Genomic DNA, 16,443 nt, shown 5'->3' on the forward strand with positions numbered 1-16,443 from the left:
TTCATGGTGATATTGTCTCCTGGCTATATGATTCTGATATTAAGGTATGTATAGTTAAATGGGAGAAGGGAATCCAGTACTACGAGAAGATAATGGACGTTCTTACCCTACCGCGTTCGGATGTTCGTACCCTCGCGTGTCGTCCGTTTATCAATCGTGGTGGTGACCGGACAGCTGAGTGGTTTCATCAACACTTACTCTTCGAGGTCAATCATGGTTTCAAGTTCTTCAAGCCCTAGGTCCCTACACGTAAACGTATTGATGAAATTGATCCAAGGACTGGCTGGAGGTAGCTTGTTCTTAAGGTAAAGCCGCCAAAGACGATGAAGCGGGTGCCGGTGAAGACGATGCACCAACACATGCATCTTTCGTTCGACCGCTGGTACTACGACAATCGTACTGGCGAGGCCGTCATTGTGCTGGGTAAAGGACTGAAGACTGAGCTTATCAAGATTATCGATCCGATGTGATTGGTTAATCTAACTGAGACAGACAATGACGTGCTACACAAGAACAAGATTCTGATTGAGTGCGATGAAGACTATGATCTGGCTATGCAATTCCAACGCGTTGTGCGTGTTTTTTATGAGAACGGGATTCATAGATGTAGAGACTGGTAGTCCAAGCGTTTCAAGTGAAGATCAAAGAAAAGGAGCTCAAGACGAGGGGGTGTCTGTTAGTGCACGGTTTTGCGTCCTTGAGTCTTTGTATTTATCGTTAACGTATTTGTCGTTTTGTTTAATGTAATAAACAATTAATTTATCTTAAAGTTCGTTAATGTATGAGTCTAGTTCGCTAAGGATGTTTAGCGAACTAGATCTAAGTTAAGTCCCTCCTGATTCGTTAAGGATGTTTAACGAATCAGGGGGTGATTCGTTAAAGTTTATTTCGTTTAATGTATGTAACAAAGTGAACTCTAGTTCGTTAGGGGATGTTAACGAACTAGGTCTATCTTCTATTTATATGTGAACACTGTTCACAATTAAGTTAAGTTTTTGAGTTAATTAACGAACCTCTGCTCAAATACTCTCTCAATCTTCATACTGATAATATTAACATACATACAATCGATACATAGATATAGATAACGTATTAACTATAGATCAATGGCAATCATGAACTAGATCCTTATATAGGTTAATTTATATACAACTCAGATCTGAGATCTGTGTTAGTATGTGTAACAGTGAGATCAAACACCTACTAATCAACTCGTAAACTCTCGGAATTGGATTTACATCGGTAACCGGGTTCTAAAAATATGAAACTTAAGGAATGACGAAAGTATGCTAGATCACCTCCCGGTCTCACTAACAATACCTAAGAACCCTAAATATCTTGTAAGCTCAACGGTTAAATGGTTCGGATTACCTCCCGGGTTCACCTTACCCAACTATGCTAAGGTACCCAAAGATTAAATCACCTCCCGGTCTCTCTAATCACAAAACACCCTAAGGCGTAAAGAGGTATTTTTATTGAATTCGGTTATAACTCGGATCTGTAAGAATCTAAAGAAGTCTAGGGTAACTCACTCCCATGCAATCACTACCTAAACCCGTAAAAGACAAAAACAGACGACACTTAATTACCTCCCAGTCTCTCAAGTAGCTGAATATAAGGTATCTCTAAACTTTCAATTACCGTTCCTATGGAATACGTTAACTATAAACCATAAACTAGTTGTAAACACATAGTAAACAACCTAATATGAATCCATACATGAAAGACATTCACAAAGACGCATATGGAATAATAAACTGATCATAAGTTAATACCAAATACGCATATGCATCACAACCAAATAAAATAAAAACTTTACCAAAGCATCAACCAATCAATAAAAATTCAAAACTGAAAATAAAACAAGTCTAAAAAGTATTCATCCAAACCCAGGTAGTATAACAGTTTAGGCAATCATAATTACGAATGAAACAGAGATAATATATTTATTGCGATTCATCGTAAAAGAAATAAAATATGATTGAGCTACTAGCCTGCTTAAATTAATTGAGCAGCCTGCTAGCTTAAATTAATTCACGTGCTTGCTTGCTTCTTTCCTTTCTTTTTACGTTTTGGCCGTGAGTTTTGTTTGAGCAGCTAGGCTGCTTGTTCCCCACTTCAAGCGCACAGCAGGGGCAGCTACCCCCCCCCCCCTCCCAATCAGCTCTCCTTAATTTTCTTGCTAGGTCATTACCTTTATTTGCTTTGCTCGTTGACCCAAGCCCATCTCTAGAAACCTTCATGATCTTTTATATCCAAGACCAATCATATTTCATTTAAAATGTTCATGCCATGCGTTAATGAGTTAACTTGTATTCATAAACTAAGATTCAACTTGATTAATTACTTTTACCATTATTAAAATTAGTTAAATAACATTGTTACTTGTATTAACAATATTAATAACAATATAGAGTACATTTATTTATTTATGTTTTTGAACATTAGTTCGTCAGTCTCAAGTTTAATAAAAGTACTCCATATTAGCTCTTTGTCTATTAGAACATTTGAAATCTAAATATGAACCAATTAATAATATTATGCAATAAAAGCTGGCCCAAAAGTACTTAAAAGTATGAGAAGTATTTATAATATTTATATATAATTTAGCTCATATCAAATATCCCCACACTTAAACTTTTTTCGTCCATGAAAAAGCATTTGCAATGGAATCATAATTCAAGACTGATCTTTAATACATATAGGTTATCTTTTAATCATAGATAAACGCAAAAATCGTGATTGCCGATATTGTTGTCCACTTAAACCCAGCCACTAGTCTATCAAGCCCCCAATTGCATTAAGCGCTTTAAGTTCAAAAACCACGGCTATAACTACCCCATCTCAGAAAAAGAGAGCTAGAAAAACTAGAGTTAAAGCAAACTGGATTGAAAAATCACCGTAAGCCAAGGACTCATTGATGGTACTAAGTAGATGCACTCGGTGAAATTTGATGGATGAATGGTCATGTGGAGGTCGTACGAGCATACCCTAAATATTATTGGACTTTGTCCTATATATCCCTAATAAAAATATTTATTAACTAAAAACCTTCGAGCCCCAATAGTATATCCTCAGAGTCACTATCCCCTTGGTAACACGTAAACTCTAAGTCGTGCAACTTTGGCCTCTTTTACTATTTTTGAGAATTCTTCTTTGGCATTTTACAACACATAACTTTCTCTTCAATTGCTTTTCAGACCAACTTTTCGGAATACAGTTTCAAAACATACTTTTTTTTTTCTTTTTTTCTTTTTTCTTTTTTTTTATGTCACCCTAAAGTATATAACTATTTCTAAGCTCGTATAAAAAGTGGACATGGCGGTGGTGTGCTGGTTTGAGTGCATCTAAGTCTTACCATATCAAAGTTTTTAGATTATGGTAATCCTCCCTAAGAATCGAAATTCGGTTTCACCCGTTTTTCAAATTATTATATATACAAAATCTGCTAAGGAGGACTATCAAAGCTAGTTGGGCCTACCGACACATCCCAAGTTTAGTGCGTTATCTTTTATTTATTCTCATATATAATAGTAGTTTTAAAAACCAATCTCAAATTTTTCTATCATTTTCCATTATTTGCAAAAAATTTCATTAAAATCTTGGGACATTTTTCAATTTTATTTTATTATTGTTTTTAAACTTTTTTTTTAATTATTTTTTTAAATTTTGATTTTTTTTTTGTTTTTTATAAAAACGTCAGTTTCCCATCCCCACACTTAAATGTCACATTGTCCTCAATGAGACAAGAAAAAGACAAAAATTAAATCACATTCAAATATAAGTAAAGTGGAACAGACTCCCCTGGTAAATATGACGATATTGCCTCGCGAGTCTGTCCCATGCCCTCCAATTCAAACGAAAGCCTCACACTCCAGCGCTCTCTACCAAGCTATCGCTTACGAACGAACGCGACAATCAATAAACAAATGACCTCCCGACACTTGAATCAAACATGTATCATCAATCATCCAATAGCATCTCTGAAGCAACCTGAAAGCAAACCAAGAAACAACCAGCACAAGAAAGCAAGAAAAACCCAAAACAAAAATAAAAGTAAAACAAAAACATTCTACCGGGTTGCCTCCCAGGAAGCGCTAAGTTTACAGAAGAGTCTTCAGCCAGACTCACTCCCGAAATCTCAATCAGGAAGCTTTTCTTTTATCCAACCCCCGTCTAACCCGTTTAGTTTCACCCTTCCAACATATTTAAACAAATAGCACATAGTGAAACTTAAAAGCATTTTAAAACATTCAAACGAGTCGGACAACCAAAACTTAAACTTACCTAGACCAAACCTAATACGTGACATATAATGAGGAAAATGGTTATTCTTACATTTCAGTGTTCTCCTATAATTCTTAGTGCACCATTTTTGAATCCTCAAAACGCGTTGATCCAAGCACTTTCGCGCCCTCTTCTGCGGATTTGTCGATTTCGGTGCGATCCACTATCAAGTTCCTCCACAAACATTCCTACGATGTGGTAACTCAACTACCACCATATTCTGATTCTCTTCCGTTGCCACTTCCTCTTCATTTTCTTCTTCTGGTGACGTTTTGATCTCCATTGTTGGCTTCCCCATGATTAGTGTTTCTAAATAGATAAGATCTCCAACAGGGTCAAATTCTTCTTGCTCTTCATAAACTGGTAAACCCACTAACTCATCACCAAACTCATCCTCCCAAGATGGTGCATGCTCCTCCTCTTCGTCATCTTCCATCTGGTCAAGTGGCTCCACAACGGCATCTTCTCTCAGATCCGTGTAATCAGGTAGCTCCAACTCCATCTCTTCTATCACGCCCTCATCATTATTATTATTCCAGAATTCATCATTTTTTTCATAGACGGCTTCCTGCTCATTGTAAGAAAAACTCTCATTTTGAATTCTAGCACTTATCTCGTCTAACCTAGCTTCGAGTTCCTCTATCTTACGGAGCCTTTCTAATTCTATCAACTTATCAAGCTTGGCTTCGATCACCTCAATTTTTTGGAGTCTTTCACGTTCCTCTTGTTCGGCACTTTACAACATCATCTCTTTCCAACATCTTCGATATAAAATACTCCTAAACTGACTCGATCTATTAAACATATTAACTAGACTCGATAAATAAAACGCAAACTATCTAATACATGGACTCACATGACGCACCACAACTCACATATATTATCCTAAATTATCCTAAACACGACTAGATACGCTTAATCTAATACATGGACTCACATGACGCACCACAACTCAAGACACAAAAAAAATTAATCAATTAAGTTCAATCAAAGCTAGTTTCGCTATCGCCTAAGTATCCCCGGCAACGGCGCCAAAAACTTGATGTGCTGAAACGGTCTATTAAAGAACCTAACCTAGACACTCTAGTTTTAAATTTATAAATCTAGACTATCCTAATGCTAGACCACTAGACAGACAAGTGTACCTATCAACTATAGTAAAGCCTAATGGAGTCCGGATATCGAACCCAAAGGACACTAGCGACACCTAAACCAGACTCTGACTAATAACTTAAATAAACTGATTTTATTGATGGTTGTATTTTTTAATTATTAAATATAAAATAAATAATACTTACTCTAAACCAGACACGGAAAAATCGGTTTAGAACTCAAATAGGGGAAACAACTACCTAGGCAAGGAATCCTACTAATCAACTCGTAAACTCTCGGAATTGGATATATATCGTTAACCGGGTTCTAAAAATATGAAACTTAAGGAATGACGAAACTATGCTAGATCACCTCCCGGTCTCACCAACAATACCTAAGAACCCTAAATATCATGTAAGCTCAACGGTTAAATGGTTCGGATCACCTCCCGGTCTCACCTTACCTAACTATGCTAAGGTACCCAAAGATTAAATCACCTCCCGGTCTCTCTAATCACAAAACACCCTAAGGCGTAAAGAGGTATTTTTATTGAATTTGGTTATAACCCGGATCTGTAAGAATCTAAAGAAGTCTAGGGTAACTCACTCCCGTGCAATCACTACCCAAACCCGTAAAAGACAAAAACAGACGACACGTAATTACTTCCTAGTCTCTCAAGTGGCTGAATATAAGGTATCTCTAAACTTTCAATTACCGTTCCTATGGAATACGTTAACTATAATCCATAAACTAGTTGTAAACACAATAAACAACCTAATATGAATCCATACATGAAAGACATTCACAAAGAAACATATAGAACAATAAATTGATCATAAATTAATACCAAATACGTATATGCATCACAACCAAATAAAATAAAAACTTTACCAAAGCATCAACCAATCAATAAAAATTCAAAACTGAAAATAAAACAAGTCTAAAAAGTATTCATCCAAACCCAGGCAGTATAACAGTTTAGGCAATCATAATTACGAATGAAACAGAGATAATATATTTATTGCGATTCATCGAAAAAGAAATAAAATATGATTGAGCTACTAGCCTCCTTAAATTAATTGAGCAGCCTCCTAGCTTAAATTAATCCACGTGCTTGCAAGCTTCTTTCTTTTTCTTTTACTTTTTGGCCGTGAGTTTTGTTTGAGCAGCTAGGCTGCTTGTTCCCCACTTCAAGCGCACAGCAGGGGCAGCTCGCCCCCTCCCAATCAGCTCTCCTTAATTTTCTTGCTAGGCCATTACGTTTATTTGTTTTGCCCGGTGACCTAAGCCCATCTCTAAAAACCTTCATGATCTTTTATATCCAAGCCCAATCATATTTCACTTAAATGTTCCTGCCATACGTTAATGTGTTAACTTGTATTCATAAACTAAGATTCAACTTGATTAATTACTTTTACCATTATTAAAATTACTTAAATATCATTGTTAGTAATACTAACAATATTAATAACTATATAGAGTACATTTATTTATTTATGTTTTTGAATATTAGTTCGTCAGTCTCAAGTTTAATAAAATTACTCCATATTAGCTCGTTGTCTATTAGAACATTTGAAATCTAAATATGAACCAATTAATAATATTATGCAATAAAAGCTGGCCCAAAAGTACCTAAAAGTATGAGAAATATTTATAATATTTATATATAATTTAGCTCATATAAGTTGAACTTAATCCGAACAATTGGCTTAGTTGAATAATAACCTAATTGATTACCAGTTTTAAGGTTTGATAAATATAAGTGATTTAATGGCTAAAGATAAATGGGTCAATGACTCAAAGAAATTAATCCTAAAATTTGATGACCACAAATTAATAAACTGATAAAATCACAAAACATTCAATTACGAAAAATTGTTGAATGCATAAACAAACAAACATAAAAGGTTAATCAACCGAATTATTGATCAACTCTAGTTCCAATGTAAAGATTCAAATACCAAAAAGTTTTGCTTACAAACATAGCCCTACTCCCGGAGATGGTCACGAACGGTTTAGCCTTGCATCTTGATCTTGAATAGCTTCGCTGATTGTTGCAAGGATGATAACATAGATGATTATGATGATTGGAAGGTGTTATGATGTGGAAAATGGCCTCAAAATCGTCCTTAGTGGCTAGGGTTGGAAGAATCATCGATTTAGGGTTTATCCCAACTTAAATATGGAAGAAAACAGGCCCGAAACGCAATTCCTGTCAGACCTGGCCTACGCCCAAGCCACCGTAGCCTGGCCATAGGCTACGGAGCTTAGGCTCTGCCTTAAGGCTCCCATTGTATCATTTTCATACTCTTCTAGTCGAGAAACCCAAAATTCATATATTATGGGTTCCGTAACTCATTTTCAAGCACAAGAAATGCCTGTTTTACTTTAGATGTGCACGAATTACTTCCGAACATCATTTTCTTTATAAAATCTTCATTCTAACTCCGTTTTCTTCCCCATTTGCGGCCAAGTCTTCGTATTTGAATTCTCTATCATATAATATATCATTAATTTCATTTCCACCGCATCATATATGCTCCAAATTAGTTACGTTAAGCTCCGCACACTTGTAAACATTAATCCACTCAAAGTATTCGCTTTCGAAACATATAAACAAATAAAACGCATGAGACTACATCCTAAAAACGCATACTTTCACCCATACATCACTTCTGCAGGTGAAGCATTGAAATTTGCTCGTTTAAAATGCCTTTGTACTCTTATCTGATGTAGTAAACTTTAATGCACTCCACTTTCATTATTAGGCCTGTAAATGAATGGAACATTTAGTGAGCTATTCGGCGGGAAGCTCGCCTATGTTCATTTATTTAATAAACTAACGAACAAGAACAATATTTTTTTGTTACATTTAATTAAATGTATGAATATAAACACCATGTTATTAATTGTATGATTGAAAATAATTTTACTTAAATTTGCATATTTATAACGTTTCAAGTTAGTTTGTTGGGTCAGAAATAGAACATAAATCAGATCGGCTTGCTTTCGTTTTAAAGTCTATGTGATCCTAAACTAATTATTGTTTAACCTGCACCTTTAAAACTAAAAAATTAAGTCCAAACAATCTAGCATTACTTATCGCATCACCTACATCAAATTTAAAGTTGAATCTTTAAAGTGTATTAACATATTCAGTTATGCATATAATGCAATTGATTGATCTTTCTTAACATAATTGTTGGGTCATAAATTGGTTTGACTGACGTATATCAAAAGGCCACGACATGATCAAGACTGAAGTGAAATAAACGAGGACGAGTTGAAGAATTACATTATGGTTATAATGATGTAAAACCGAAAGATTTCGGTTTTGTCTAGTAACACCGAAATCCCTATGGATTTCGTTTGGCTAGTTTAGGCTTATATGGGCCTGGCCTTTGGGCCTCTTGTAAATGCTAACTATATATAAAGCATGTTTAATCATTTTAGGGTTAGTAGTTGTTGAGAACTTTGAGAGCCACCATCTAGAAAGAAAATAACGATTTTGGTTAATCTCATGTACAAGACGATTTATTAATATAATCGTGTGCATTTGGAGTATTATTGTGTTCATTACATTATATTTTTCTTCGTATTCTCGTTCTTGAATCACCACGGTGTTAGGATTCCGCACTAACATCGTGTTTGGGTTGATATCATACTGTAGTGATCCAGATTCGAAACTTACAATAATTTATAAGGCCAGTAAAATATGAATACATTATTATTTGTTTGTCGGTCCATACTGAGAATTTGTATATAACAGGGAGAAACAGATCATGTAATTTTTTTTTAACTTTTCTTAACAAAAAGTAAGAAACCTATAAACACTTATATGTTTACTTTCACAAATGTTGATTGAAAAAAAAGTAAGGGCATTTTTGGTTTTATTAAGCAAAAATAGGACTTTAAATATATTCATGCAATGCATTGGCCAAAATTTTGTTATTGGAAACATAGTAATATATATCTTAGATTAAATACTATACGTAAACTACAACAACAAAAACATCCAGTAACAATTAAGTTAAAAATTATGACAATTAATCATGTGAGTTAGTGAAATTTATATCGATGGGGGGAAATGGATGAATAAAAAATTATATAAAAAAATTACTACAGATTTTGATCATGAGCAGTCTACTTACCTAAAGTAAATATATAAGCAGGCAAGAATAAGATTTTAGCATCTTACCATGTTTTGAGAGACTAATGCTTTCAGCCCGACATGCTCATGCGAATTCTCACATACTACGAATGTGAACGTAGTTTGTGGACTAATCTAGATGAAACAACAAAGCCCGTGCAACATTTGAATAGTATTGAAATATTGTAAGATATATATGCGTCAAAATGGGCTGGAAGCCATGTTGGAAAACAGGTCAAATGGGTAATTTTATGCGGGTTAAAAAGTTCGCTTTAGGTTAGTACCAAACAAAATTGCAATCTCAACTGACCATTTCTGCATTATACACATCAAAAGTTAAGCCATTCAATATTACTTCAAAAGAGAAGGATATGGCACGGTAATTTTCATTGCAAAAACATCTAAGTGGGATTAAAGATACATATATCTAGTTCTTGAGCTATATATAAATTATGATTGTTTGTAAATTGTTTGCACATATATAAAATTATATTTTAACTAAAATTATTTATGACTAGGCCTCCGATTATTGCCACTATCAGTATGAAACTTCACAGATTTAGATTACCAAACTTTTATGTCACTATGTCGGTAAAGTAATGAACTTGAGAGAAGCCAATAACAAAAAAACAACAATTAAAATAGTTTCTAAGTGCAATTATATATAAACTAGTGGGTAAACCCCCCGCGTTGCGGGGCACTGCCATGCGATAGGGTTTAGAATAGCACTAACAAAAGTATTCACATGTTTGGATTGTATAATTTATGTTTTACATAGTAACCTTATAGACCTTTTCACATCATATTTGAGGGTCTTTTGAGTTCGTACAAAATCTTGTAGCAACTAATTACAAAAGATCGCTAGCTAGTTTTGTCTGGGAGATGTTAGCAACCCAAATGTATCATTGTCAGAACTTCAAGGGATGACCATCTAAAAGTTTAGGGTGTAATTTATTTACAGAACAAAAGAACATCCCGTTGGAACAGAAATCTAGTGATTAGGTGAGACCGCACTGGCCAAAGTTGATAAGAATGACGTGTTTGATAGCTTTTGATATGTCAGATCGGTTTTATAGATATCTTTATTTGGATCCACATATACCTCCATCACCATGTGCCGACATCCGTTGTTAGTTTTCATATGCAGATGTCTTGATATCCTTTTGGTTGACTTTCATTGGTGTCTTGCATGTTTCCCTTTAAAAATCTTTCATGAGATAGCAAATATAATCTGTCAGTTTTGGCATTGTTGTAAGTGTTTAGTGTCAAGTATTGTGTGTATAAATTTTTAATTGCCATGGCTGCAATGAATGTTTTGAAAGCATGGTAGCATAAGTTTAAAAAAAAAAATACATATTGTGCATTTTGCCAACGGCTGTCATAATTTTTGGGATGAAAACTTCATTTTCAAACATAATTTAATAAAAATCAAACAATTGTTTTTAAAAGTTCAGTCAGTTTGTAATGTATCAATTCTAGAGTTCCATTTTGGACACGTAACCAGTGTCAGTAAGTGCGTAACACAGCGCCGGACAAGTAATTAGTACAAACACGCATAACCGTTGCCGGCATGCATGTAACCAACTCCGCGCGTATAACCCGCATTATTATAAATGTGTAATGGGTTTATGTTTCTATAGAGTAGTTCGTACATATGGGAAGATGAAAATTATGAACTAATCTATGAATATACCTGTAAGCAAGTCAGTTTTGGTTCCACCATTTGCTCATCATAGGGAGCAAATCAGAAGTATGTGGGCTGGTGTTGAAATGGGGTCAAATTCTCTTTTTTCCTTGAATTTCAAAGATGCCTTATGTTTGACTATGGGCATAGTCTTTATTGTTGATAATTGACTTATAGTACCTCTTGTCATTTAAGTCAGTTGTTGCCTCAATAGTATCGCCCTGCGCTAAGCCCAAATAGATATGAGTTTTAACAAATCATTTTTTCATAATATAGATATTCATGTATGTATCCAACTTACATGTCTAAAGACAGGTAACAAATTTCTTTTCCTTGACCAATGACCAAGCAGTGCCGATTTTTTAACGACGCTCATTTTCGGTAGAACGGGCTTCTGTCATACTTTAGTGTTGGAAAGGCGTACGGAAGACATGTTGTTAGCATATTTAATTAAATACTTAGTTATGACTACGAAATTACAGTTTGTAAGCAAGATGTACCGGAAAAAAGATTTTAAACTTACTATTTTTCGCCAAATTGTCTTGACTCATTCTTCATTATTTTCTATAAAGAATTTCGCGTCTGCCCCGAGAAAATTTAACAGTCTTCAATGCCTTCTCGAGTCATTCTTTATCTGCCGGTGACATAAAATCTCTTTTAAATATATGTCATTCAGCACACATTTTAGCTTCAAGCCTGCAAACAAAAATAATATCAAGCTTCAAATTTTACATTTATATTCCAAATTCATGTAAGAACATTAGATAATAAACACACTAATAAGATTCAATAATATAATACCCAATAAATAATATTAGTAAGCATCACTATCCAAAGTCATTAGATCCTCTAGAGAAAACAGGAAAAAAATTATGTACGTCAGCTCTATAGCCAGTTAGTAGTAACAGCTAGCAAAATGTCTCCAAATTCAATTTTAAAACTTAAGCGCTGGACACAATTTATTATGTTTTATTTTGATAGCCACTTTTACAGTGGTTATGTAGTAAGGAGATTTAAAGCATTAAGTAAAAATAACTAAAAGTCATTTCACGTGATCTTAAAAGTCATTTAAAATGTTTTTTTTACATATTAAGTCAGTGTTCAAACTAAAAGTATTTGACATATTTTTTAGATAGCTGAACCTTTTCACCTTGACCTTGGAAGTTATGTTAACATAGGTTAAAGATAACAAACATACACAACCTAATGATGCATCAAAAAAACTGAAAACCTAAATAGGAAATACAATACAGATAACTCAAAAGCTAATATAAACAACCAACATTGGACATAACAAATGTGAGCCAAACTGAACAGCTAAATGAACAACCTAGCTACAATTAAGTCCAACCATCTCAAGAATTAAAGTGACAAAAAAAACTAACCCAAACTCCAATTAATTTGAAGAACACGCAGACCATCTTCATACAAACCCATGGCGGAAGGATTCAGAGGAGCAGTTACCGGACCACTAACACCGTGACGCCATCGCCCCCCAACGGACGACAACGCCGCCACCTAGGGTTACCAAATGAAACCCGGCGACAGCTACAGCTGCAACCCGGCATCGGTAGAATCGAAATCGATACGACCGTCGCCTAGGGTTTGTAAGTTGAAATCGTCGAAGCGGCGATGGTGGTGGCGTCACGGCTGAGTGTAGTGCAGAAAAGAAGAGGTGAGAGCAAGTAGAAAGATGACTGATGACGGTGGGAAACAATATATATATTCGCTGGAAACAATGGTTTTCATCTAAAGAAACAACAGGTGATGACTCCGAACGTATGTGGAAGAAATCAATTGGAAGAAAGAGCGGTGAGTGCTTTACAATTATAAGCAGATGGTACAAACAGTAGTGCATAACTGTCTTTGTAAATGTAAATATATAAATATACAATCGGTTTCACCAAGTCGGTCCGAATAACCCGCCATCACAGCACCATCTTCTTTCCCATCTGTACGGATCCTCAACCAGGAATAATTTAAAAACAAATTAACATTAAATTTAAACCAATTAACATACAGAAATACCTTGACAATCAGGAATCATACCTTTGAATCAAGAAACAATTTTACTAAGCATAAAAGACGATGGTGAAATCATTTAACCTAGATGCAAGAAATGATCGTGTAAAATAGGAATCATAGAGTAAATGCTTACCTTTAGAAATTGATGAAGATGTACTGAACTAGAAGAGATGTGGTGCTAAAGATGTGCGATTGATGAAGACACTGTTAGGATTTCACCACATGCGGCGGTGGTGTAAGCTGATTACTTGCCCGTAAAACACAAAACTCGGTGGCCTGTATTGAACAAAGATTGGTGAAGATCAATCGGCAGAGAGTATGGAGATTATTAGGGTTTTTGAGTGTGTGAAGAGGATGGAGAACAAAGCGGGATATAACCCGTTTTGAGATTTTCGGATTCACAATCCTATGGATATCCACGAAATTAAAGGAGTGAATGAGAAGGCAGCATTCAGATTTAAAGCAATCTGGCGGCTTTAGAGGAGGTGGGAAGCAACATGAGAGCAACACGTAGTACCTATCATAAAATCCTATGTGTCGCTCTCACGTCGCTCCCCACTCCTTCTAGAGCTACCAGATTGCTTGATTTTTAAATGGAACACTCTCCGTAGTGCCTACCATATAATCCTAAGTGTCGCTCTCACGTCTCTCCCAACTCCTTCTAGTGCTACCAGATTGTTTGATTTGTAAATGGAACAATCTCATTGATTTAGCCCAGTTTTAACCCATTTCTTTACACGAATCATAAAATCTCAACTACCCAAATAACCCTTTTATCTTTCTTTTTAATTGTGAAACCCGATAGCAGCACAATATCTTTGTTCGCTTTCAACACATCTCCCCTTCTTTATTCTCAACCTCTAGATCAATAATCACGCTCATGTGTTCTCTTCTTGGTATAACTAAAATTTTCACCTCTTTCTAAACCCTAATCCGTCATGATGTTTTTCACCTTCATCCACCTGATGTCTCTAAATCCACGCATGTTGTGGAATTAAACCCAATTTTGGAGTGTGTTGAGCCCAATTTCGGTGGTATCATCTGCTCATGGTTGTTCACACAAGGTTTGATGTTTACCCGAACCCGATTTGATGTTTTATCATACATAACCTGAATCTGAAACGTGTTTCTCAGATAGAGCCAAAAACCATAATCAATATGATTCTCTTTTCTCTGATCATCGCCGATTTGTTTACAGTCAAGCCACCTTCAGCCGCGGATCATTCCAAATCAAAGGTTTTTTCACCTCGCTCTCGAATGCTTCAATGGATTCCTAACCAGTGAAATATAATCTTTGCTTTGATGTTCATCGTCCAGGTATCACGGATTTAATTTAATTTTGGTTTTAATGCGTTTTCACTCTAGATTATTATAACTTTTAAGGTCAAAATTTTGACCATAGGTGGATTAGCTAACTATCTTTTACATTAACAGGGGTTGTGATAGGGAACACTCAAATTGCAACGGATTTATCCAAATTGTAGTTTAATATGTGAATTTGTGTTTTATTTGGTTGTTACTTTGTCCGTGCATGTTTATAGAAAGAAAATGGGATATTATAAGGATGCTTATCTCAGGTGGTATTGTTAACCCTGATGCAAGATACATATTGTTGTTTTATATGCAATTAGGTACCCAACAATTCTCCTAAATAAATATCTTCAATGATTTTTAATCATGTAACATACTTGAAACACTTTGTAATTTTACTTCATAGTGGTATAATTTTTGTTATACTTTGGATTGTAATGCCATATTTCCTCCCATTAGTGATTACACATAACGTGTTCGACCCGTTATAGAGAAAACATAACGTGAATCGAATAGATAAAATATTATTTATATGCAAGATATTACTTACAGAAAAAGCTTAACATTTGTACATATCTACGATAAAAATAACATGATTGTTTAGATTAATAATTATATAATTGATTACTTTTTTATTGCACAGGTGATGAGCCATGAGCCTTAAGAGTTTGTAATCATACATTTATGTTTTTGAAATTGGTGGAATAATCTTGATTCTTGATTTTGGAAGTGGTGAATTTGCTGTTTCTTGAATCACCAGCAGGAGTTGGGTATTCATAAACAATCACAAGGATGATACTCTTTTGTTAAGTATTCACATATGGCTCTAGGTATATTTTCATGGCTTTTTTGTTAATCAGCAGTGTCATATGTACAACCTTGGACTCGACTGTATTTTCTATTGCTAATATAGGTGACCAAATTAGAAAAAAATATAAACAATGATGGCGATACTAATCATCTTTATGCTAGAGAACTAGTCCTTCACTTTCTTTGAAGGGTTAAACAGACATCCAAACTCTATCTTTAAGAATAAGACGGTTGCTGAGCTTGGTTGTAAAAACGAATGGTGATGTGCGAAAAGCTATATATAAATATTAATAACTAATTCTCGCAATTTAACACTAAGTCTTAAATTTATAAAATAAACAATCATAACTAAACTTCACACAAACGGCAAGTGTACCGGTCGCGTAGCAGCACAGTCTAATGGAAGTCCGGATGTCGAACACAAAGACACGTGAGAACGGCTCAGATAATTAACCCTAATTTAAGTCCTGCCTAAATAATATATTTATTTATCTTAATTATTTAAACTAACTTAACTTAGCTAACGGTGAAACTTAACGGAACTAACGATAATAAGAAAATGAATCACCTAGGTATAGGATGACTTAACGGTCGTAAAATGACACGGGTGCTAACATGTGGTTGAAACAGAGTTCTAAAGATGAGCTAACATAGGTGAGGTCGAGGAAACCGGGTGCCTACGGTCAGTTTTACCAGAAAACCCTAACGATGTCTAGATAGCTTTTAATTCATGGTTGTTAATCTACGTACCCTAATAACTCGTCACTTGGTCCATGTCTAAGTTACAGATCTCACTAAGGCTCGAGCTAATTACAAACCTACGAGAAGAGGGGTAATTCAATATTAAAGACAACATAACTCAACTTACAAACTTAACCTAGCTGACAATGGGAAAACTGCACGTGGTCTCGCAACGACTAACCCGATCAACTAACTAGCAAGATAAGCTGACACCAAAGTTTTTGGTCCAACTCAAAGGTGGTGAACCTACTGACTTTAATGATCCAAGAAACACAAACCCTAATGGTATGCCTACCACAATCAATCAACACACAAAGTATTAACCGAAACAAGCAATTAACGC

The 16,443-nt window shown here is 35.1% G+C and overlaps 1 long non-coding RNA gene across 1 annotated transcript; it reads right to left on the reverse strand.

The window, feature by feature from the left end:
* Nucleotides 1-11,584: 11,584 nt before the first annotated feature.
* Nucleotides 11,585-13,002, reverse strand: LOC143557805 (uncharacterized). The gene is made up of 3 exons (XR_013139634.1): nt 12,599-13,002; nt 11,737-11,909; nt 11,585-11,615 (listed from the first exon to the last, which is right to left on the reverse strand). It is a non-coding gene; the product is annotated as an uncharacterized LOC143557805 (long non-coding RNA).
* Nucleotides 13,003-16,443: the final 3,441 nt, after the last annotated feature.

The sequence above is a fragment of the Bidens hawaiensis genome, unplaced genomic scaffold, assembly GCF_021521415.1.
Source record: "Bidens hawaiensis isolate Kalapana, Puna unplaced genomic scaffold, B.hawaiensis_p1.1 tig00019197_1, whole genome shotgun sequence".
NCBI lineage: Eukaryota > Viridiplantae > Streptophyta > Magnoliopsida > Asterales > Asteraceae > Bidens > Bidens hawaiensis.